The sequence below is a fragment of the Enhydra lutris genome, unplaced genomic scaffold (assembly GCF_002288905.1).
Source record: "Enhydra lutris kenyoni isolate GAN:26980312 unplaced genomic scaffold, ASM228890v2 scaffoldscaffold13, whole genome shotgun sequence".
NCBI classification, from domain to species: domain Eukaryota; kingdom Metazoa; phylum Chordata; class Mammalia; order Carnivora; family Mustelidae; genus Enhydra; species Enhydra lutris.
In genome coordinates, this window is record NW_019154097.1 from 14,568,529 (window position 1) to 14,591,004 (window position 22,476).

The 22,476-nt window shown below is 42.4% G+C and overlaps 1 protein-coding gene across 1 annotated transcript in view; it reads left to right on the top strand.

Moving 5' to 3' along the window:
- Positions 1–10,135: 10,135 nt before the first annotated feature.
- LOC111146227 (zinc finger protein 462-like) overlaps positions 10,136–22,476 on the top strand; it is a 69,616-nt gene continuing 57,275 nt past the window's right edge. Inside the window, exon 1 of the mRNA XM_022501682.1 lies at positions 10,136–10,216. The gene's annotated coding sequence lies outside the window, so the exon portion shown is untranslated. The remainder of the gene's footprint in view (positions 10,217–22,476) is intronic.

The window sequence follows — 22,476 nt, forward strand, 5'->3', positions numbered from 1 at the left end:
TCTCATCTGGAATAGATAATGCTTTTCAAACTGTGCTCCAATAGAACATTGCTGATCCAGAAGCTAAACCAGAGAACAGTAGTGATCTCTATACAATTTACAGAAAAATGAAAGAAAATAAGGTTCCCCCTTTGCTGTAGTTTATTTATTTGTATTTATTATAACAATTCCCACACTGTATGAGTTTTTCTGAACATAAACAACTGTTTCTTCATTTGATATATCAATAAACAAAATACTCTTGATTTTAAGACTTTCTGTTCCATTTTTAAAAAACCTCTGGCAATAATTCAGTCTGGTAGCTGAGTTCTAGCAAAAAAACAAATGGAACCAGCAAGCAGAAAGTAAATAGTAATAGGAGAATTTAGATACAATTAATTTGCTTGGGTTTTTCATTAATAATTGTTGATTTTTAAATTTTGTTTAAATAGTAATGGATTAATTTTTGACAGGGGTGCCTATTTTGGTTTTGAATTTCTGGACTAAAGACCTTTTGACTTTGGAGCTTTCCCTTCATCTGTGCCATCTCACAGTGAAGCTTTATAGACTTGGATCATATTAGCTTACACTTGAAAACCCCCATGTTCTTTATCTGCATTAAAAAAAAAAGCTTCATAGCAATCTTATAAATATTTAATTGTTCTTCTTTTACAGATATAGAAACTGATGCATGGAGTCCAGGGTCATCATTAGTAAGAGCAGGAGCTGGAAACTAGTGTGTAGATGTACATTGCTGGATTTGGTTTTGTCTTTCTTCTGAACATTAAATCAATAAATACTTACTTAAAACATGCTCCTTGCAATGAGCAAATTTTCAGGATAAACATTAGGAGGATACTAAAGAGTAAACTTGTTCTGCATTTTAGATACTTAAAAAAACATGCAACCAATACTCCACTTTTATGAAACATTGATCTTAGAAGCTTGCAGGGAAATCAAACCTCAACCTAGGAGATAGGAGAGAGTATATACAGATTCTACATTATGGAGAAAGGACAATTAACATGAAATCTACAAGGGGTCAGTCCAGGGTTAGTGGTTAGTGGATGAAAAGTCAAGTCAGTTTGATGCTGGCAGTTAGTATCCAAAATCTGAACATTGAACTCTTGAGTAAAGGCTGTTTAGGAAATCAAATGAATATATGCAAGGACTTCAAGATGTGTATGTTTTAAAATAACGATTAATGAAAACTTAAAATTAAATTTCTTTTACACATTAGACAAACATTTTTTTCAGTCAGTGATTATGACATAAGAGAAATTCTGTGCTGGCAAAATTTACTTGCAAGTTCTACAATTTTTTTCTTTCTAACTCCAAAAAGGATACATTCATTGTAGAAATGTTTAAAAATCTGAGAAGTTAGGGCTCTTGGGTGGCTCAGCCAGTTAAGGTTCTGACTCTTGATTTTACCTCAGGTTATGATCTCAGGGTCATGGGATTGAGCCCCACGTTGGGTTCTGTGCTGGGTGTGGAGCCTGCTTAAAATTCTCCCTCTCCCAGGGAGACAAACCATGAAAGACCCTTAACTGTAGGAAACAAACTGAGGGTTGCTGGAGGGGATGTGGGGGAGGGGGGATAGCAGGGTGATGCGCATTAGGAGGGCACTGATGTGATGAACCCTGGATGTTATAGACAACTGATGAATAACTGAACTCTACATCTGAAACTAATGATGTACTATATGTTGGCTAACGGAATTAAAAAAAAAAAAAAGATTCTCCCTTTTCTCTTCACCCCTCCCTCCTGGCTCTCTTAAAAAAAAAAAAAATCTGAGAAGCCACAGTGAGAAAATATATACCCATAATTACATCACCTAGAAAAATTACATCACCTGGAAAAAACTATTAACACTTTCATTATACTTTCCTAATCCTTTTTCAATGCTGAATACACACGTAAACACACATACTCACATACACATGTGGAATAATGCTGTATATACTGTTTTGAAATCTGGTTTTCTCTTATCAAAAAAATCATGTAAATATTTCAATGTCATTTAATATTTATTACAGAATTTGATAGCCATATATATGCATATATATATATATATATATATTTTTTTTTTTTTTTTACATAGAAGAACATATTTTTTTTAACCAATCACTTGTTGGTTATTAATGCCACAGTGAACCTCCTTGTACATAAATTTTTGATAATAGTCATGAATACTTAGGTCAGTTTCTAAAAGTTAAGTTTCTGGGTTAAAGACTTTAAATATATCCAGAAAGATTGAAACTTGTCATAGTCCCACCAACAGAGAACTAAAGGGTCTGTTTTTCCATATCCTCCACAACTGGGAATTATCTTAACAACTGGCAAATGTAAATACACACTCAATGCAGTATATATTTCTGCCAACTTGTAGAGTTGAGTGCCATAGCTTTCATGTTCATAACTGATGAAGTTGAATTTCATACTAGCCATTAGTAACTTTATTTTGATAATATTTGATAATATTTTGAGAGTATAGTGGAATTCTAGATTTCAAAGTACAAGAATAAGAAGTTATGAGACCTGGATTTTAGTTTTCTTTACACCATTAGCTTTGGAAGACCTTAGGTTAAATCATTCAATCTTTTTGGTCTTAAATTTCCTCTTGTATATAAAATATACTCAAAATGCCCACTCAGATCTTCTTATTGTCCCTGTGAAAAGCAAATTAGATTATTTTCCTGAAAACAGCTACTGTACCACTAATTTATTAACAATATTAATTAGCTCTTTGAAACTCATTTATAATAACAAGACACAAAAAAGAAGATTCTATCATTTAACTTTAAAATGTTTTTAAGGGGCACCTGGGTAGTTCAGTGGGTTAAGCCTCTGCCTTCTGCTTAGGTCATGATCTCAGGGTCCTGGGATTGAGCCCCGCATTGGGCTCTCTGCTCAGCAGGGACCCTCCCCCCCACCCCCGCCGCCACCTGACTCTGCCTACTTGTGATCTCTGTCTGTCAAATAAATAAATAAAATCTTTTTTAAAAAGGTTTTAAAATACTTAAACAGGTAATCGACAATTCAGTTCAAACAAAGCAGTCAACTCCATATCAGTATATGTGTGTGTGTGTGTGTGTGTGTGTGTGTGTGTGTGTAGACACATAGGTACATATGGTTTATATATAATTATATAACATATGGTTTATATATAAGTTCCACATTTTCTAAATTTTTTATGAGAGGTCAACTTATTATTGACACATTGGTATATTTCCTTTCAAGGTGATTTGTGTGTGTGTGTGTGTGTGTATGTGTTATAAAAAATAATCAGTGATCATAATTTTGTATCTAGGTCTTTTACCTAGCAGGAGGCCATTTTTCCATTTAATTACAAAATCTTACTAACAATTTTAAGCTGCCTACTACATCATAGTGGGGATATATTCTTATTTATTTACCATTTCTCTTCTCTTTCTTAATCACAAGTTATTTTCAATTACTTACTTTACCTGTGCCATTTTTTTGTATAAGTTTCTTCTCCATTTCTGATTGTTCCCTTAGGATAGATTCTTAGGGGAGGAATGGGGGACAAAAGGTGTGACAATTTTAAAACTTTAAATATATATTGTTAATTGTGCTAAAAAGACTTGTGCCAGATTTTAATTCCTCCTAGGAATATATAATGGGAGGGCTTAATTTGGGGGTATAGTAGTCACTGCTAGACCACATTATTATTATTATTACTGTTATTTACTTTTTAAAGTGTAAAAATGATTCATGTTTGTACACACAAAAATAGCTCAAACAACATTTTCTTTTCCACTTCTCTAACCCCTTACCAAACTTACAGTTTGGCACGTATACTATCAGACTGTGCTTTAATCCAATTAATTTTAATAATATATTTACTTTGATACGTATTGAAAATGTATATATAAAATAGTCCATCAGACCTGTGATATAATGAGTATTATTGCTTTTGATAAAGCTAATTTATTTTTAAAGTTGATTTTAAAATAATATATGTTAAGTAAATAACATGTAAACAAAACAATCTTGAAGTGATCTGAGAACAGTAACTTCAGAAAAATGCCATAGAGGCATAACTTCTAGAGTTGACTGCCTCTGACCAGCTCTGTGGTCCTGACCAAGTCACGTCCCATCTCTGAGCTTTAATTTCCAGAGCAAGTAGCAGGAATCTGGAAATACTGGTCTTTCTGCTAGAGAGGGATGCTTCAACAAATGGGCAATCTCTCAGCTGAGTCTTTTTCTTCTGAATTTTGGTTAATCTAATCATAGTTGAGCTCAGGTTGCTCTTTCCTAAAAAGATCTCCTCTATTAAGAAATTCATGTATAAATATGAGTTAACTAGGATATTGACTTTAAAATGAAACCCCAAAATTTTACTTTAACAAAATACCTCTTCTCAATAACTTCATACTAGGAGCAGAAATGTTCAAGTTAATTATAGTCCCCAAATTGGCTAAATTCCTGTATTGCTTTTGAGAAAGTAAAAAAACCCAAAAAACAAAGTAAAGTTCTATAACCAAGTAATGTGATTTTAAAGCTAGTGGGTCAACAAGTAGATCATGCATTGAGACTCTAACCTATTGTCTCCTATTCCTCTTTGCATCCCTAATATTCAGCTCTAAGTGCGGCACATTGTGGCTGCTAAATAGATATTCAACGATTGAATGATATTACATATGAATGTTCCATATTATGGTAACTAGTTTGATAGAACTGTAAATTTAACTTGTACTAAGGGAGAAAGACTTTTTTTTTTTTTAAATTTTAGAACATTGCTATTGAACTATCCTCTCTGGTATCCAAAGGTATAGATATACAAAGATTCATATGAAGTAAATTTAATGTAAGTCATTGCAATTGCCCTTCCTTTGAGAACTGTTCAGAATCACAAATTATCCACCTTTGTCTTCTTTTCATCACTCCTCCCTAGGCATGGACACTAATCAACTAGTTATACATATTTGGATACGGGTTTATGAGAATATATTGATTTTTCTGTAAGGGCTCAGAAGGAAAGTGTTAGTGACTTAACTTTGTGGATATTTGGTGGATCCATAATTACTGAATTTGAAATTTAAAAAAAAAAAAAAACCTTTTTAAAGACTGAGTAATTTCCAGGGTGCCTGGGTGGCTCAGTGGGTTGAAGCCTCTGCCTTCAGCTCAGGTCATGATCCCAAGGTCCTGGGATCAAGCCCCACATCGGGCTTTCTGCTCGGCGGGGAGCCTGCTTCCTCCTCTCTCTCTGCCTGCCTCTCTGCATACCTGTGATCTCTCTCTCTCTGTGTCAAATAAATAAATAAATAATCCTTAAAAAAAAAAAAATAAAGACTGAGTAATTTCCAACGACAATAAAAGATCTTGAGGATTTAGAATAACCCTTTGAAAATCAGAAACTCAAATAGTAAAAGACTACATTGAACTGTACTGAAAAGAAGTTTTGCATAGGCGGGAAAATACCACCAAGTTCAAGAGGTCTGTCACAATATGGTCAAATGTTTAAAGATGGAATAATTGAGACTTCTGAAAAAGCCATACTCAATTCATTTGCTCTTTGTTTTGCTAAAATCATCAGCATGAACAGTTTTCCAGCTGGAAATTTAGAAAGTGGGGCTATAAACTGGAATTTTGGGTTGGCTTTTTTTTTTTTTTTTTGTATAGTTTTTGTAAGGAGGACTTTTCTTTTTTTATATGATATAATGTAAATATTGTAACAATGACAGAACAAGAACAGGAGTGAATAGCTCTTGTTTCAGTTGAAATTCTGTCTTTTTAATGTAGCCTCTGGACCAGCTCTTCTTTCCATGATTCCTTCCTGCAGGTGACAGAGGCCCTTTTCCTCCCAGAAAACACTTCTTTGAGAGATCTGGGTGCCTTCCTTTCGTAAACCTTTAAAAGGCAAAATGATTTATAGGCTACCCCTGTCCTTCTAGAGGTGGGCACCTAAGTAGATCATATTTGCATGGGTCACTCTGATTGTAGAACTCCACTGATTCTTGAACTAAAATTGCAAGATTTATTATTCTGTTAATGCTCATAAAGTCACTCTTTTGATGAGCCATAATTTCCCCTTATGAGGATCCTGCATGCCGGTCACCCATGATAAGGGAGAAGGAAGTCCAGACTTCCAACACGTTCATATTTCCTCGTGAACATTAATAAAGTCTTGAAATCCCATATGACTCCAGGACATAATGGCATGGGATACAGCAACAAAAGGCAAATTTCACGCAGTCAGCATGTCCCCATAAGACTTCCCTTACATTGTTGGCTGTGTACAAAAACTAAGCTTTTCCATTTTTAATGCAAAACATTTAGAAATTAACCTTCCTGGTGGAGAAGATACCCTACCAGGTAGGCTTGTGTTATCCTTGTGAATTTTCTTAAGGAATGACCTAGCAGGAGGTGCGAACTTTCTCCTGTTATCTTAATTGTCCGCTAATGGCAAAGCATAATTACAGTTACTTAAGTGCCAACTTTATCGAGGTTTTCACTAAAACCTTCAGCCACAGCACTTTCCTTGACTGACCCAGCTTTTATCTATCCACTTGCTTTACTATCATTTGAATGAAAACGGCCCCCAATAAAAACAAGCAAACAAAAAGCCTAGTCCCCAACCGTGTTGAGTATCTTCTGTTGTTTTAGTTGGAGAGTTAAGGCAGTTGTGACCTCAAAGAAGTCGATGAAATTGTGTATGGCATCATTAATTGAAAATGTAGCCTTCCCACATTCAAAAAGCAGGGTTTTGCGGGAGTTCTGCAATAGTTCGCTTCACGGCTCGGGGAAGTCAATTCGCTGCTAAACCAGAAGATGGTCTTCTAAAGACTGTCCTGTATTTGGAATGGAAACTTAGCCATTGTACCTTTCCCCCAGTGCACCCACATGAGAAGCCCGAAAGCCACCCATCGGTCTCTGGAGCTCCTCGCTGCCTTTGTCCCTTCTAGACGTGGAGGCTTGGAGAGGAGGTTTAGTTTCCAAGGATTGGAGCGTTTGAAGGGCGGGGCCATCTCCAAGTCCATCTCCCCTTTTTGTCCTCTTCTCCTGGGACGGGAGGGAGGAGCCAGGTCCCCCCGCGGCCGGTTCGGGAGCTCTCTGTCTCGGTCGCTGGAGGTGAGTCTGAAAGGGCGGCAGCCCGTTTAATTGTAGCGCAGGTTAATTTCTCGAGTTCACTGCAGTCGGTCGGCCAGCCGCTTCCCGGGTCTTTGCCAAGTGGGTTTATGAGGTCTGAGGCGTGTTGGGGCGCGCTCGCATTCTCGCAAAAGGCTCCTCCCCAGGGCTCATTCCCCGACTGCAGGCAGCCCTTTGGTGCCCCAGGAGCCTTGGGTTTCCTCTGACCTCGGCGCTTCCTCTTCCCTCCCCACCGCCTGGTTCCGTGCGACCCTGCCCCCGGGGAAGGGCGGCCCCCATCTTAGGACTTCCGACCCAAGCCAACCCAGAAGGTACCTTCACGTCGAGGAAGATTTTTATCACAGCCTCCAAAACCCAGCGGTAATAGGGGCTTTCAACCTGAAATACGATTGTTATTTTCCCGGCGCAGGGCTTGACAGAGAAAGTCAGCTTTTTATTAAAGACAAAGAGGTAAATTATCAGCTGGGGCACTGAAGGGACGGCGGAGACCTGGCGCGCTTCCTCTCGTTGCCACGAGGAATTTGTGGGGGAGCGGCAGCCGCCGCTCAGACACCCCTGGGGTCCCGGGGGAGGAGCTCGGGGCAGAAGGACTTCCCCGGGTCCCTCCGGGCACCTGGAAGGGAGAGTCCTGCCAGTTCTGCACAAAGCCAGGGGCATTTCAGTTCTGAGCAGCCTTACCGTCCTCCTCTCTCCTTTCTTCTTTCTCTTCTCTTTCTTTGACTCCCGTCTCCCTTTCGCCTCTGTGCTTTCTCCTCCTTGTTCTCCTCTCCCTACTTTTTCTCTTCCCTCTCCTCGCCCTCCCCCTCCTTTCTTTTCCACCGCACGCGTAGAGTGTCATTTATTTATTTATTTATCACCCCCGCCATCAACACCCTTTTAGGGCTCCCAAGCTTTTCAGTGTGAGTGGGAGGAGAAAAGGGCAGGAAGTGTTGACTGCGAGGGGATGAAATCGTGCCTCTGGGTGAGAGATTCTGCCCCGGAATAAACGATTGGGAAAAATCTTGGAAAATGAGGAGTCGGATCTGTTTATGAAAGCCCGCTATCCGATGGGAACCAACTCCGCGCGCGTCTCCTCCTCCCCTTTATTGTATGGGTTTATGGGTATATCTTCCCGGACTGTTGTTTGGGGTGTGTGTGGCGGCGCGGCGGGGGGGGGGGGGGGGGCGGCGGAGGAGGAGTGAGTATTAAAGAGGACAATCTGGCCCAGGATCTTCAACACCGCGCCTTCTCCACCGGATGCGCGCTCCCCAATGCAAAGGAATCCAACATCCCCCAATTCAGACGCGGACAAAAGAAACTTTAATTAAGGTCTCTGCCCCGCGCGCTGTGTGTTTCTCTCTCCCGATGCTGGTGATGTCCAACTCGGGGATGCGAGAAATAGAAATGGTACAACCAGCCCGTGCCCTTGAACTTCAATTGCTCCCGACTTGCTGTATTGATTTTTTTTTTTTTTAAATAGTGTAGGCACCCCTCCCAAATCAAATTAAAGCCTTAGGAGACGTTCGACCCGGTGAGGGGTGAGGGGAAACCCATTCCTTTGCAAAAGAGATAGTTCAGAACGATTTGGGGGGAAATTACACTAAATAAAATTCAAGGTGTGAAAGCCTCATCTTGGTTCTATGTCTTCAACACCATGACACCTTATCATTAGAAGCGCTGATTGTTACTTTCCGAGCCTTTAGATGATCAGCCAGAAAGTGCAAACAACGCGGGGCTGGAGGGTGTAAAGTTATTTAAGTAGATTTTTTTTTTTTTTCATTTTGGTGCGCCGTCAAAACATTTCACAAGTTAGGAAAATAAAGTGGTGGTTCCGAAGCTCAGAATGATGGGTTCCTTCCCTCCCCCATCCCCCCTCTCCATATCAGAAAAGAAATAAAATGCACAATGAGCCTTTATTTCGGGGGAGAAGACTTCAAAATACGTGCCAGTAATGGACAATTTGAGCTTTTCACTGGAGATACTCACACCGCAAGCTGGAAAGGGATTAAAAAGCCCCACGTGGTTGATCTGGGTTTAGACTTGCAACCTCTAGTTCCCCATGTATGTTCTTTGCAAAGATTGGCCTCTAGATGGATGCGTGTGAGGGACTCTCTGGGGCCGGGGCTCGGCGCCTCGGGCTGGGCTGATGTTGGGAGAGCTATGAGCTGCCGGGCAGGGTCCTCACTGGGGGCTTCCTCTGCCGGCCAGGGCGGCCGGGCGCCTCCGGGACGCGAGCGCGCACGCCTCAGCCCGGCCGCCGCGCTCCTCGCACCGCCTTCTCCGCAGGTCTTTATTCATCTCATCTCCCTCTTCCCCTTCTCCTCCTCCTTTGCCTCCTTCTCCTCCTCTTCCTCCTCCTCCTCCTCCTCCACCACCACCACCTCCTCCGCCGCCGCCGCCACCTCCTCCTCTTGCATCTCACTGGCCTGGCTCTGTGTTGCTCTGAGTGACAAAGACAATGTCCCAGTCTTAACTTTGCAACCACCTTGCCTCCTTCTGGGGTTCAGCGGGGGGGAGGGGGGACAGCAGCCGCAGCCTCAGCATCTCCTCCAGCTTCTCCTTCTGTTCTTCTCCAGCTCTTGGATAATTCTTCCTTTTTTCCCCCCAGCCCTTTTCTCATTTCTTTCTTTCTTTCTTTTTTCTTCCTGTCTCCTGCACGTTGTTGTTGTTATTAGAAAGGCTTCGCGCACCCCCTGGTGCTCCGGCGTTTTGTGTGGCAGGAGAAGATTGTCTTCCTTCTCTCTTTCTGTCTTGCTTTCTCTCTCCCTCTGGTTGCTCATTATTCAGAGAGAGACACAGAGGGAGGGAGAGAGAGAGCGCGCGAGGGAGAGGGAGGAGAGGAGAGAGAAGAGGAGAGAGAGGGGAGAGAGAGAGAGTGAGAGGGAGAGGGAGGGAGGGAGAGAGAGGGAGAGGGAGAGAGAGAGACGGATATCTCAGGTCATCTGCAGCTGCAGCGAGTCTGAGGAGCCGAGGAAGGCAGGGAAGATGGCGATCCTCCATTGCTGAGACCCGGCAGAAGCACATGAGACTCCCAAACAACTTCCACAACAATAACCCGAGCAGGAAGAGGAGAAAGAGAAAGAGGATAAGGAGGCGGTGGGGCTGGAGAACCCGAAACACCTCCCGGCGCCGGGACGCTTCTTCTGTAAGTTACTGCAATTAACCACCACCTCGGGGTGGTCCGAGTGCTTCGGGGAGGAGAGCGCGGGGCGGTGGAGGCACAAACGCGCTCATTCATTCGGCCAAGGAGGGTTGGTGGAGCGGGGAGGAGAGGAAGTCCCTTGCATGGACTGGCTGTTGGGAGAGGAGAAGAAGCGAGAGAGAGGAGGAGGAGGAGGAGGAGGAGGAGGAGGAGGAGGGGGAGGAGGGAGAGCAGGAGGGGGAGGAGGAAGAGGAGGAGGAGAAGCGAGGGAGGAAGAGGAGGAGGAGAAGGTGGTGGTGGTGGCAGTGGAGGTGGCTGTGCTTTTCCTGCTGGCTGCTCCTTCTGGGGGGAGCGGAGCGCTGTTGCTTAATTAATTTCGTGTAGTTCTATGGAGAGAAGAGAAAATGAAAGATGAGTGAGGAGAGAGCTGGAGCCCTAGGACGGATGCTCCGAGTGTGGGGATAGGAGTAGGGACAGAGAGGGGGGCGGAGGGCGGGAGGCGAGGGGACCTGAGCCGAGAGCCAGAGGGAGCGAGCGAGGGGCAGAGGAGGGAGCGCTCCGAGCCGCCCCGACCTGAGCGGGTTGACCTCTTTCTTTCTCTGTCCCTCTCCTTCCTTTCCCCCTCTCTGTCTGCCTGTCCCCAGCCCGATGGCAAAGCCGTGCGGATTGGCACCCCCCTCTTCCTCAGGTATTTGGCTCGCTCTCTCTCTCTCTCTCTCTCTCCCCGAAGTTGGGATGCGGGGTCGGGATGTGTCGGGGGTGGGGGGGTGGCTGCTGCCGCTGCTGGTGCTGCTGGTGCTGCTGGTGAGGAGAGAGGCGAGGAGCGGGGGGCCCGGGCCGCGTGGGGGGCGCAGGTTCAGGAGCTGCTGAGGAGCTGTCTCCAGGCTGGGGGTTCAGAAGCGTCTGGTGGAGGAGGACAACGGTTTCTGGAGAGGAGAAGCCATTACACACGCTTGGCTCTCTGAGGAAGGGAGAAAAGAAGGCAGGGGCTTGGGGGTCGCCTCACTCCTGGTGCAGTTCCCAGGGGTCTGCCCTCCTTCCAGGCACGAGGGGAAGCCGCAGCCGCCCCCCATTGGAGCAGCCCCTCTCTTTCCCTTTCTTTATCTCCCTGTCCTCCATTTGCAAGCTGTCTGCTTTGGTTCCAGTCCAGACTCCAAAACACAAAGCTCCTTCTCACGTTCATTCTCCAGGCTTTTCACCATTCCTGAAGGAACCCTCATTTTCTTTTCATTGTAGCTTCTAACCTACAGAGAGGGAGGGAGGCTGCCTGGAGTTCCTTTTATATTTCTCCTCTACCCAAAGGGGAAAAAAAAAAAGTTTTATTTTTCAGCACGCGTCTGGGATGGGAAAAGACCAACCAGTTGGGGCTTTTCTCCCAGAGCTCCCGGGGGTTGTGTCTGAGTGTCTGTGTTGGTTGTTTGGTTTGCTTTGGTTTTGTTTCTGGAGGTGGCTTGCAGGTTTTTGGAGGAAGTGACTAGTTTGGTTGGGAGCTGGGAACTGAGTCAGGTAAGCCGTGTCATGTTGTAACTCCACCAGAAAATGGAGGAGAGCGGGTTTCCAGGAGACAAAGCTGAGATGAGAAGTGTTTATAAAATTATGGATGTCTCCATTTTGAAGCTCTGTTGGTGATGGCTGGAGGAGGTTTGCCTGCCTACTCCTTCTTCTTTTCCAGGGTGAAATCTTGTGGTGGTTCCTCACCATCTATTCATTATACAAGGAAATGAGGGAGTTGTAAGGGCTGCTCAGATTTTTCTCCCACCAAAGGAGTGCTTTCACAAGTTAGAGGCATTTGTTTCCATTTTAAAGTAAACTTTTGAAATTTTTTTTCTTCTTTTGAGTGGACCTGAAGGGTTTTGACCTCCTTCAGGAAAGGCAAGGCAAAACCTTAAACGTTTTCCACAGAGGTCTTCACCCAACTTTTAAGCTCCTCCAGGTCTCCTAAAAAGTCCCCAGGAATTGTTACTTCCTCATTGTGAAGATGGTGGTGGCCCTAAAGCTGAGATTTTGGAGTTCTGGGGCTTGTTTTTCATCATGATTTGATGCATGGCAAGACTTTATTGTCTGGTTTGGGCTGATTTCTGCAAAAAAGGATAAGAACAACAACAACAACAACAAATCCTGCAAGATCTCAGAGGAACCCTAAGACTGACTGACCCCAGTTTCTCCAGAGTCCACATTTCTCTTCAGGTTGTTCCATTTGTGTTTAAGGCCTTCTTTTAGTTCCTTTGTTTTCCCCCTTCCCTTTCATTCTGCTCTTTTTCTCTGTGTTCTCAAGTACTGTAAGTCTTCAGAAATATCAGATGTCTTCTTAACAATGTCACTATGGAAACAAATTTTTAAAAGATTATGTCTGTGGAGAAAACCTTATGTCCAGGTATCTTCACCTTTTTAATTGGGAAGAATTTAGTAGTCCTGAGGAAGACATTTTGTGAGGATGATTTGAAGGAAGGACCCAGGACTACCCCAGTCCACACACATTGATTGGAGTTCTTCAGATTAGTTCTAGAGAATGTATGTAATTGATCCAAGTAAAGAACAAAATCCTGAAATGCTTGAGGAATTTATAAAAGCCAACCATGAAGATGTTGCTTTACCATTAGGTAAGGTAGCCATCTTGAGGGTGAGGGAAGATGTTGGAAGTATTTTAAGAGGACTACTGGTAAGATAGGTGAGGAAGCCTCCACAGTGGAATGAAAACTTGGAGGAGATTCAGAACCAATTAATATATTGTAAGGAGGCTGACTGGACCTTCTTTTCAACTAAGGAGAGACATAGAAAGGTACCAGCTTCAACAGAAATAAGGGACACATTGGTGAGCGACTTATACCAGCTTTTTTCTTGCTCTGCTTTCTCATTATGTGTTAGATGCGCGCGCGCGCGCGTGTGTGTGTGTGTGTATGTAAGGTTCCTATGTCTACAATATTATTGTGCATATTGAAGTGGTTTTAGATTCCAGATGTAATTATATTCTGTTGAGTAGCTGGTCGCAGTGTCATTCAGTAAATGCACAAGGCTGTATATGACAACATCACATTTTTCAAACCAAACTGTTGTGTCATTAATTGAGGGTTATTGTTCTTCTGAGGAGTGTGAAAGGCAAGGAGAAATACATGGTTCTTTAGCTGATAATTGTCCATGGTCAATGAAGTAAAACCCTGTTTTTGCAGACGAAGATGTATGGTTTTCAAGATTTTCAGCTGATGTGTGTGCTCATTTAAAAATACTTCTCTTTAGATCTCTGCTTCTTTATTAAAAATCTGGGCTTCTCCAAGAGCACTTGAAAAATCTTACTTCTTGAAATCATACCTTTTATTATTCAGTTTTGAATGTTATCTTTTGATACCATTACTTTTGCTCAGAAAGTGGAATGTTGTCAGTGTTAATACTTAAATAAGATTTGCTAATGCATGTATGGATGTTACTTGTTCAAACTCGGAAGTTCAGATGCAATGGAATAAAAAGAGTTATTTGGGAAAGTAATTACCAGATAATTTTGCATCTAATTAGCCATATTTATGTATGTAAACACAAATACATTATAGGTTGATCTTGAAACAAACTTTCATGATATCTTTGTTGTTGTTGTTGTTGATACCAGGACAACCGGTTAATTACTTACTTCAGTGGGGAAAAAAAAATCTGACAAACTGGTTGCTGGTCCAGTGTTTGACTCACCACATTTTTTACTTTGTGACCAAATGTTTTGGTGTCTTTATAGACAGTCTTAGAGTTGAGCTTTCCTAGAGGGAAAAAATTAGTTACCTAAGAGGCATTTTGGAGTTTGAGAATATGTTCTAACTGGTTACCTAAGAGATGTTCATCTCTGACGCCCTTCATCCACATGGGAAGCACTTAATGTTAAAGATGGGGATTCTTGCATTTTTCCAAACGTACACATTAGAAATGGGACACGTATTTTAGATAGTGTGCTATGAGCGAAATACAAAGAGTGTCAAATTGAACATTTTCATTTGATGTCAAGGCTCAGAGATTTTGTTTTGTTTTGTTTTCAAGACATCAGGTTGATGAAGCTCGTTATGCAAATTTTTTCCTTAGCTCTAATATATCACAAAGAGAAATCATTCTAGAGAAATATATGTGAGCTATGAGGCACGTTGCCGTAGAAAAGATTCTTGTTGGATCTTTGTATCCCATATTTCTCATATGAGATTTATGTCCATCTAATTTATTGACCACATTCCCTGAGGACTTGTTTTTTTTTCCCATACTCCTTGGAATTGGAAACAACTTTTAGATAGAAAGAAAAAGATATATATGTACACACATGTATACACACACATGTGTGTGTCTGTGTGTGTTCTTTCTTTCTAATGAGTCTTTTGGAAGATAGTAGGAGAAAAGAAATCCAACTCCACTAATGGACTTTAGAGCATTTGTGGTCAGTTTTCCTGAAAGGAAAGAATGGTAAAATTGCCTCGGGAAGAGTTCCGCTTTCTGTATGATGTACTTTAATAGGGTCTAGTCTGTCTTGAGTTCTTGTGTCTTGAGAACTTGTGTTGCAGGTTCTTGGTTAAGGTAACCTCACTCATCTTCTTTGTGCTGTATGCCTTTATCAGACTTAGTGCTCACGGCCTCATGGGACAGAGCATTGACAAAGCTGTATTGAATGTTTCAAGTTGAAAACTGGAGAACAGGGGTGCTGTTGCACAATGCCACACTCACAAATTAAGAAATAACATAAATAATGAACTCAGATTGCAAAGGATAGGACATGAATATATGATTGGCTGATTGGTATGTGGAAATGAAGGAAATTCAAAAGAAGTATAGGAAAATATTTCCAGAGTCTATCATTACAATCCAGCAAACTGGGGAGGGGGGGAGTCAGCCTCTGTGTGTTGGGGGAGACAGGGGCTGGACAAGTATCTTCTGAGGTTCACATAGTTATGAAGTTGGTGGCTTTGAGAGAAACATTAGCTGGGTGTTGGTGACCTATTAATTGATTATGAGAAAATAGAGAGGAGAGTAGATAATGCTAGAAGAAAATTCCTCTTGTGTGATATGCCAAGACATCTGGCAGATGTTATGTTGGGCCCTAAGGAATGGACAGTTTAATTTTAGCCCTAGCAAGGAAATGGGAAGTTCTGAGCTCTTTTAATAGCACAAGCCTTAGTTTGGGGAAGGTTGCTTTAAAAAAATAAGAAAGGAAAAGAAAAGAGGCATTTATTGTAATATTGAAGAACTCCAGGGAGCACCCAGATTAAGCTGAAGTTTTGGGGTGAGGGACAAAGATGTTACTTCCTTAAGTCGAAATGAATATAAAAATCACTAAAAACTTGACTAATATGTACACCGTAAATGGTGACTCCAAAGAACTTGTAATTGGGAAGCTAGTTGTTTTGTGCCTTGGAGAGATCATCTGCTTCAGATCTCCCCTTCCCCCGGCGTTTTATTGAAGAGGAAACTGGCAAGGAGACAGGCAGTGACTTGCCCAAGGTCAGAAGGTTCAGTTGTAACAAAGCCAGGCCTAGCACTCAGGTCGGCTGACTCCCAACCCAGTGCCCTTTCCACCACCCCAGTGCCTCTTATTGTAGCGGTTTGTGAAACACCAGCTCTCCTCTCCAGAGTCCAAGCCTCTGAGAAACTCTGTAATCAAACACCAGTGGGGCAGGAGTATTGGTTTTTGTTAGTTGAATTTACCATTTTGGGGCTGAGCATGGTTTCATTCACAGAAGTGATACCCTCTAGAGGACAATTTTGTTCATGGGACTTTCAGTCAAGTTGTAGCTAGTGGGTTTGAGACTGGGCTTTTCTTTCGATTGGCCTACTCTCTTGTACAGTTTGTCATCCGGGGCTTGGGAGTCCTTTTCAGATGCCCTTCTTTGGAGGTTTGTCTGGGTCTCTTGCAACTTACCAAAGTGCCCACAATTGGACTCAGAGGATCTGTTTTGCAACATGGTATGGATTTAAATTGGCTTCTCTCAGAGATGCCATTTTTTAATACTGATGAATGGCCAAGGGAGAGAAATCCAGTCTAAAACAATTGCTGGTGATTTTCCAGTATTCCAGACTCATCCAAAAATGTGCCCTCCATATATCTTCTTGGAGCCCCATTCTCTCTTGCAGACCAATGGCTAGCTATTTACCTTTCCCCAATGAAGTCATGAAGTCATCCTTGAAGTGAATTTTTAACAACACGGGAAACATTTAACCCGAGAGAGCTAGAGAGACAGGATAGTACTTTGGGAAGGGTGCAGTGGATTCCATTTCTGATTCCTCTTGGACGAGCGAAAGTCATTTTGTATAAAAAGAAGAGTGATGTTTGGAAGTTTCCACATTTTCTAAGCTTCTTCCAAACTAAAGCATAAATTCTTAATCCAGGAGGCAGTCTGGAGAAGGTAGTGCTGGATGTGGACTTCTGGCAGAAACACAGTTAACGCTATAAACAGTTGAACCTCAGTGTGGCACTCCTCCAAATGAGTTGACTGTCGAAAATAAAATGTTCCAGAAGAACTGGGAGAACAGGAAAGAAGTTAAAACAGCATGGTTTGCATGCCAGTACTGAAGGAAGAAAAAAAAAAGTTGGGGTTGGGGGGTGGGGGCATTGGAGAGAAGATAATCCCAAATTGGATAATCCCAAATTGAACCTGGATTTAGAAGACCTGGGAAGAGAAGTTTCTAAGTGAGGGAAAATGGAATTTTATGAATTCAGATTGTATTTGCAGTTTACTAGGAAGCTCTTTTGAATCTTTTGTCCCCTTGAACTTTGTCTCTGGAGAACTGCACACACTGATAAATAGAAAGTCAATTGAAGTGCTTTGGACTTCCATTTTCTGTTTAGAAATATCATCAAATTTGTCTACTTTCTAAGGGCTCCTGCCCTTATCGGTTGAAGTATAATACACAAGCTTTTTAGCCTTTGGATATGTGGCTTCGACTCCAGGTTGGTTTTTCTCAGGTCTCGGAAAGACGAGAGGCAGGGTAGAGAAGGTGTGAGTATGGTCACCTACAAATGTGTTGTCTTTTAATCCTGGTTGAGCGGATTACGTGGTATCTTCAAAGCGTTCTTGCCTAATTCCTAGCTGGAGACATTTTTTTCATGAGTTATTCTTGGAGGGAAGGTTTCTTTTTGTGCCAGGTCATGGGTATTTTGATATTGATTTCCTTGCTTTCATGTGTTTGCTTGTTCAGTTGCCTGCATGTTGCTTCTGGATATTAATAAAATACTTCTGCTGTGCCTGTCCACACCTTAGCCCCAACTTCATTCAGAGAACACAGCCTGCTCTTGGGGGCAAAGGGAAGGTTGGTAGATACTTATTTGTTCAAAAAGTAAATCCTTGAAAATGAAGAAGGCTTGATTCAGAGAAGGATTTGCCAGGCTTTTGAGTAGACGTTGAACAAAGACCATGCGAGGAAAGATGGGGAAAGTTCTAGTAGGGACCAGGAGATCCTGATTCAAATGTTTTAAGGATCACTTCGTAGGAAATTAAGCATTTGTCCAAGATGAGTAAGCAAAGACTTACACCTTTGGATTCAGATTGGTTGGAGCACAAAAGGAGCTGGAGGCCCAGGCGGGACAACTGTGTCAGAAGTAATTAAGCCCAGGATTTGTGGAGAGGCTTATCTGCCACAGAGCCCAGCTGGGGAAGGCTAGTCTCGCTCCCTAAGCCCTCATCTGGCCAGTTGAACCAGAACAGGAGCTAAGGCCTTCAAATTTTGGAGTTTCCCTCTTCCCTGTTCAGATTTAAGAAGGTAAAGTTGCCATATTCAGTTTTGCTCATGTCAGTTGAGTACTTGCTTGTTGTCTCTTGAGCTGGGAAATGCCAGAAACGGGGGTGGGGGGGTGGGGGGCTGATTTCCTCTGAAGGAACAGTCTCCCTTTTGACACTACAAATGTGCCTATAACATTGTCCTTATTACTCAGAAAATAATTGTGCGGTGGCACAATGTGGGATACTTGAAAGATGTTTGCTGCATGAAGGTGCCAGTACTCACCTGCAGATTAAGAAATGGGTTTCTAAACCATCTCGTTTCTATTGCTAATGAAAAGCTTTGGAAGGCACCTGTGAATTACAACTCCAGCTGCTATCATGGTAGGGGAAGTTAGGCCTTGAAAGGATACACGGATTAGCCCGGCAGAAAAGCAAACAGTAGCATCAGCACAAGTAGGAAATAGACAGGGGCTGTTAAGCTAACAGAAAAGTTGGCTACAGCATTGCCATAATTATATGGTGGAAATTTGCTGGGAAGGAGAGCCGGCTGGGATGGGAGAAGGAAAAGCGAAGAGAGGCAGGGGAGTGATGGGCGAGTCCCAAGTAGAAGAGGTCTATCCACTTGGAAGAGCCAACAGGAAGAAGAAAGGCAGTACTTTTAAGAAAACAATAAAGTAAGTGGGAAAAGCCCTGGTAATTTGGAACCTATTGCACGTGAGAAATGAAGACCAGTGCTCAGACCCACAGTCTTTGGTCAGTGCTACCTGTAAGGGAAAAAAAAAAAAAAAGAACTGAGCTTGGAAGACCATTTATGTGACTTCAGGCCAGTTACAAACTGGCTTTTCTGATAGATGACAGAGGGACACTTGAAGAAACTGGTTAAGTAGGCCTAGGTCTAGACAATGAATGAAGTAAAGAATAGAGCACAGCAGAAAATCGCTGCATTATTAATGGGCAGGCAGCTTGATAGTCCTCTCTCCACTTCTCCGTAGAGCTTCTCTACCTAGGCTGTGGGTGTTAGAAGGAATGAAGGAAGAACAAAGACATGCTTCTCTCCTAGGGAAAAGGAGTGGACCGTGGCGGCTACCTGGAGTCCTCTTTGGGATTAAGCCAGTCACCGGAGGCAGGAGTCACAGTCAATCCGATCCTGGCATCTAAAAAGCCAAAATAAGGCCTTTGTGGCCCAAAATGGTTAGCCATTCTAATCCCTAGTCATGTCATCCCTCTGTGTTGTGACCAATTAGTCAGTAATTGCATATCAGTCACTCAACCCAGATGGGGCCTGGTCTAGGGGATCTTCCGGCTGTAGCCCGAAGATGGCCAGAAATGGATGCCAGCTAGAAAGTACGTAAGGATTTCAGTACCAAGTACTTATCACCCAGAAACTTTTCCTCTTTAGTGGTTTCTTGTATGGTCTTCTGGTAATTGGTCCTGAGTATTGATACCTGGGGAGGGTTGCCGCATGGAAGAGACCATTTTGAGCTGAATGTCAGAGTTCAGCTGCCAGGACTTCTCCCCCTTCTGCTGTCAACTAAATATGATCCCTTCTGATACTGGCTTCATCAAAAAAAAAAAAAAAAATGCTGCTAACTCTTCTATAATAGGCATATCCCACAGACCTTCCACAAAATGTTCTTTCTCCTCCTGGAGAGACTCAGAGTTATTACTAATGCTAGGGAGCATTTGCTTAACGTTTAATCTGAACCCGGGACTGTTCCTATGGTAGAGAAGACTGAGGTCTGGGGAGGTAAAGTCATTTACCCAAGGTTGCAGAGATGGCAAATGGGAATCCAGGATTCACACACACGGGTAGTCCTTCTGGCCCTCAGCTGGTGGGAACTGGCCTCCGTTATTAATTAGTTTGCTAATAGCTTATAATTGTGATGGTTTATCTCTTGCAGTTGCTTACGCCAGTAGTATATCCTGGTGTTCTAGAAGGGAAATTTAAGCATAATGGAAAATTAATTGTAATATATTAGTTGATATGAGAGATATAACTTATTGTAATAGCTTGACAAAGTGTGTTTAACTAAAGAGTACCCTGTTTTTGTTCTTCTGAGTTATAGAGGAGATGGTGAAAAACAGCAGGAGACCATGTACGAGGAAATTTAGAGAATAAATATTTTTAAATTGTACTGTGCAAAGCTCAGAATTGTAGTTTTACTTGCTGATATTTAAAAAGGAACACCTACCTGTTACGGCAGAAAGATACACTCTGTGACTTTTTTCTTTCTTTCTTTCTATTTTTTAAAGGTAAAGAGGGTGTCTTACTTTTTTTTTTCTTCTTGGGGCTCCTGTTGAAAGTCTCAGTGTCCCCTATTGGCTCTGGTTTACTGTAAGCGCGAGACGTGTTTCCAAAAGCCACATGGCTGTATTTGAAAAGTAGTTCCACTGTCTAATGGTCACTTTTGGGGAAAATAGCACAGATACTCTTCAAAGCATGGGTGCTAATGTCCCCCATGCCTTTTAGTGATCACCCTGTGCTCTGTTTAGATCACAGAGACGTGATGAATGTTTGGATTTTATTTGCCTCTCCCTGAAACATCACAGTACAGTAAGGGAGCTGCTGTTCATGGATGACCACAAATGCTCTTAATAGAGTAACAAGCTGTACTAAGGGAGATGGAGCAGGTCCAAATATCCTGAAGATACCCAGGACAGTAGCTTTACTGTAAGACAGGCAGTTGGGACATTAATTGCTGAGCAGACTCTTTAACCTCAAAACAACCAGTCGTGGTTTTATAAAATCTTAACTTTGCTACGGATCTGTTCAGGTGATCTGTTCCCAGCCAGAATCTGTGTAGGAGGATAAGCATGTGTCCCTGTTTGTAAAGTGTCCTGAGGAAGCCGCAGGGCCACCCATTTTTTTTTTTTTTTAAGCCTGCCATCCCTATCATGTACCAAACTTAATCAAAACCATTGTTTTCTTAGATAAAGGCCCTTCACTGGAGGGAAAAAAGGTCAGAAAAAATAATACATAGTGGAAGAGAATAACACTGAGATATACCAAAGTATGCGGTTCTCTAGGTGGAATTTCTGATTTAAAAGCCTTAGGTAGCATCTACTGGGACCCTAATCAGTAGCCCCCCGCCTTCTATGATACTCCCTCAAACCAGCTGGTCTCTGGTCTCATAAAGACCAGTTCTTAACGTGGTTCCCTAGTGTTCCTCTATGAGGAGACAGCTACCCAGGTTACCCTCAGGAGCTTTGTAGAAAGTGCAGGTGAATTGAGCCAACATATCTTTGTGGGAGCAGTAACATCCAGTTGGGACTAGGATTTTGAATTTGAGAATACAAGCCACGTGAGAGGCAGGGTGGCAGAGGGACGGACCCTTGGAGCATGTCCAAGGAGGTAACTATAGAAAGTCTTATGTATTTAGGCCTGGTGGTGGAATCTCCCATTATCCTGAAAACAAAAGAAAAGAGCCTCTTCAAAGGCAGATTCCACTGTAATGTGAAAACGCACATTGTGGAGATCACATAAAATGGTATGCATTCAGGAAAGCAGAATTGTATCCTTCCTTCCACTTGAGTGGAAGTTCTCAATCATGCATTCCATCTTCTCCTGTGGTTTTGCCTCTGATTAGTAATTTTGGGGGTTGGGGGACTGAGAAGTGACATGGTTTTAAAGAACAGATGTCAGCTGTCCCTGACATTCCTCCCAACTCCTTGGTCGTCTCCAGTGTTTTGAGTACCTCAACCATTCTTTCTCTGACCAGTGGCTGTAGCTTGTTAATAATGAAGGAACATCACCCATAGGTCCTGAAATTAGCAAGTGTTAAATGTTATGTGATTATTAGGGGAAAAACAAGATAATCTAGTCAGTGGGCTTAATTAGGTTGTGATTGCCCAATTGCTGCTTCATGATAATTATATTCATAACCCTGTTTCTGGACGTCAACTACAATTATTAAAATTGACCCCAGCACAGGTAAGTGTTAGCGATCTTATTTGAAGCAGCTACTGAACAGTGAATTTCCAGTGTTCCCAGGGTGTTCTTCCCTGTTCCTTTCCCCCCTACTTGCCACCTTCTCATCATCTTTTAGGATTTTTAGCAGAAAGATCGGTGGTAACATTATTTTGTCTGTGAGCATGTACATATTGTGTCGCTAGTGTTGATGGCTACAGAAAAATACTGAAGTTTTTAAGAGTCAAATATGAGTAAAAGAAAAAGCAAAGCATTAATAAATCAGCAAATAGGAATCCTGAAACATAAAAATCCGAATTGGGCTAGATTTTTTTTTTCCAGCACTTGAGATCTGTTCAGTAGATTTAATGTGATTCATTTGAACAGAGCCTTTCTTTTACAAGGCATAGTCCTGAAGTGAAAAAGTGTCCATCTGTGTTTGAGGTACTGTCTTATCAATGTAATCATTAAGGTCTGAGGAACAGAGGGAGAATTTTTAACTTTATATTAACCACACCCTCTTATCCCCCAAATTCATGACATTTGCCAATAGAGTATTCTGGTAGAAAAAGAATCTGTCGTTGCTGTGGACATTGTTTACTGTTTATCGCCCCAATGAATGCAGGGATTTCTAGGAAACACAACAACCTGTATCAGAAGTGGTTATGTCAGTGTGACACCGT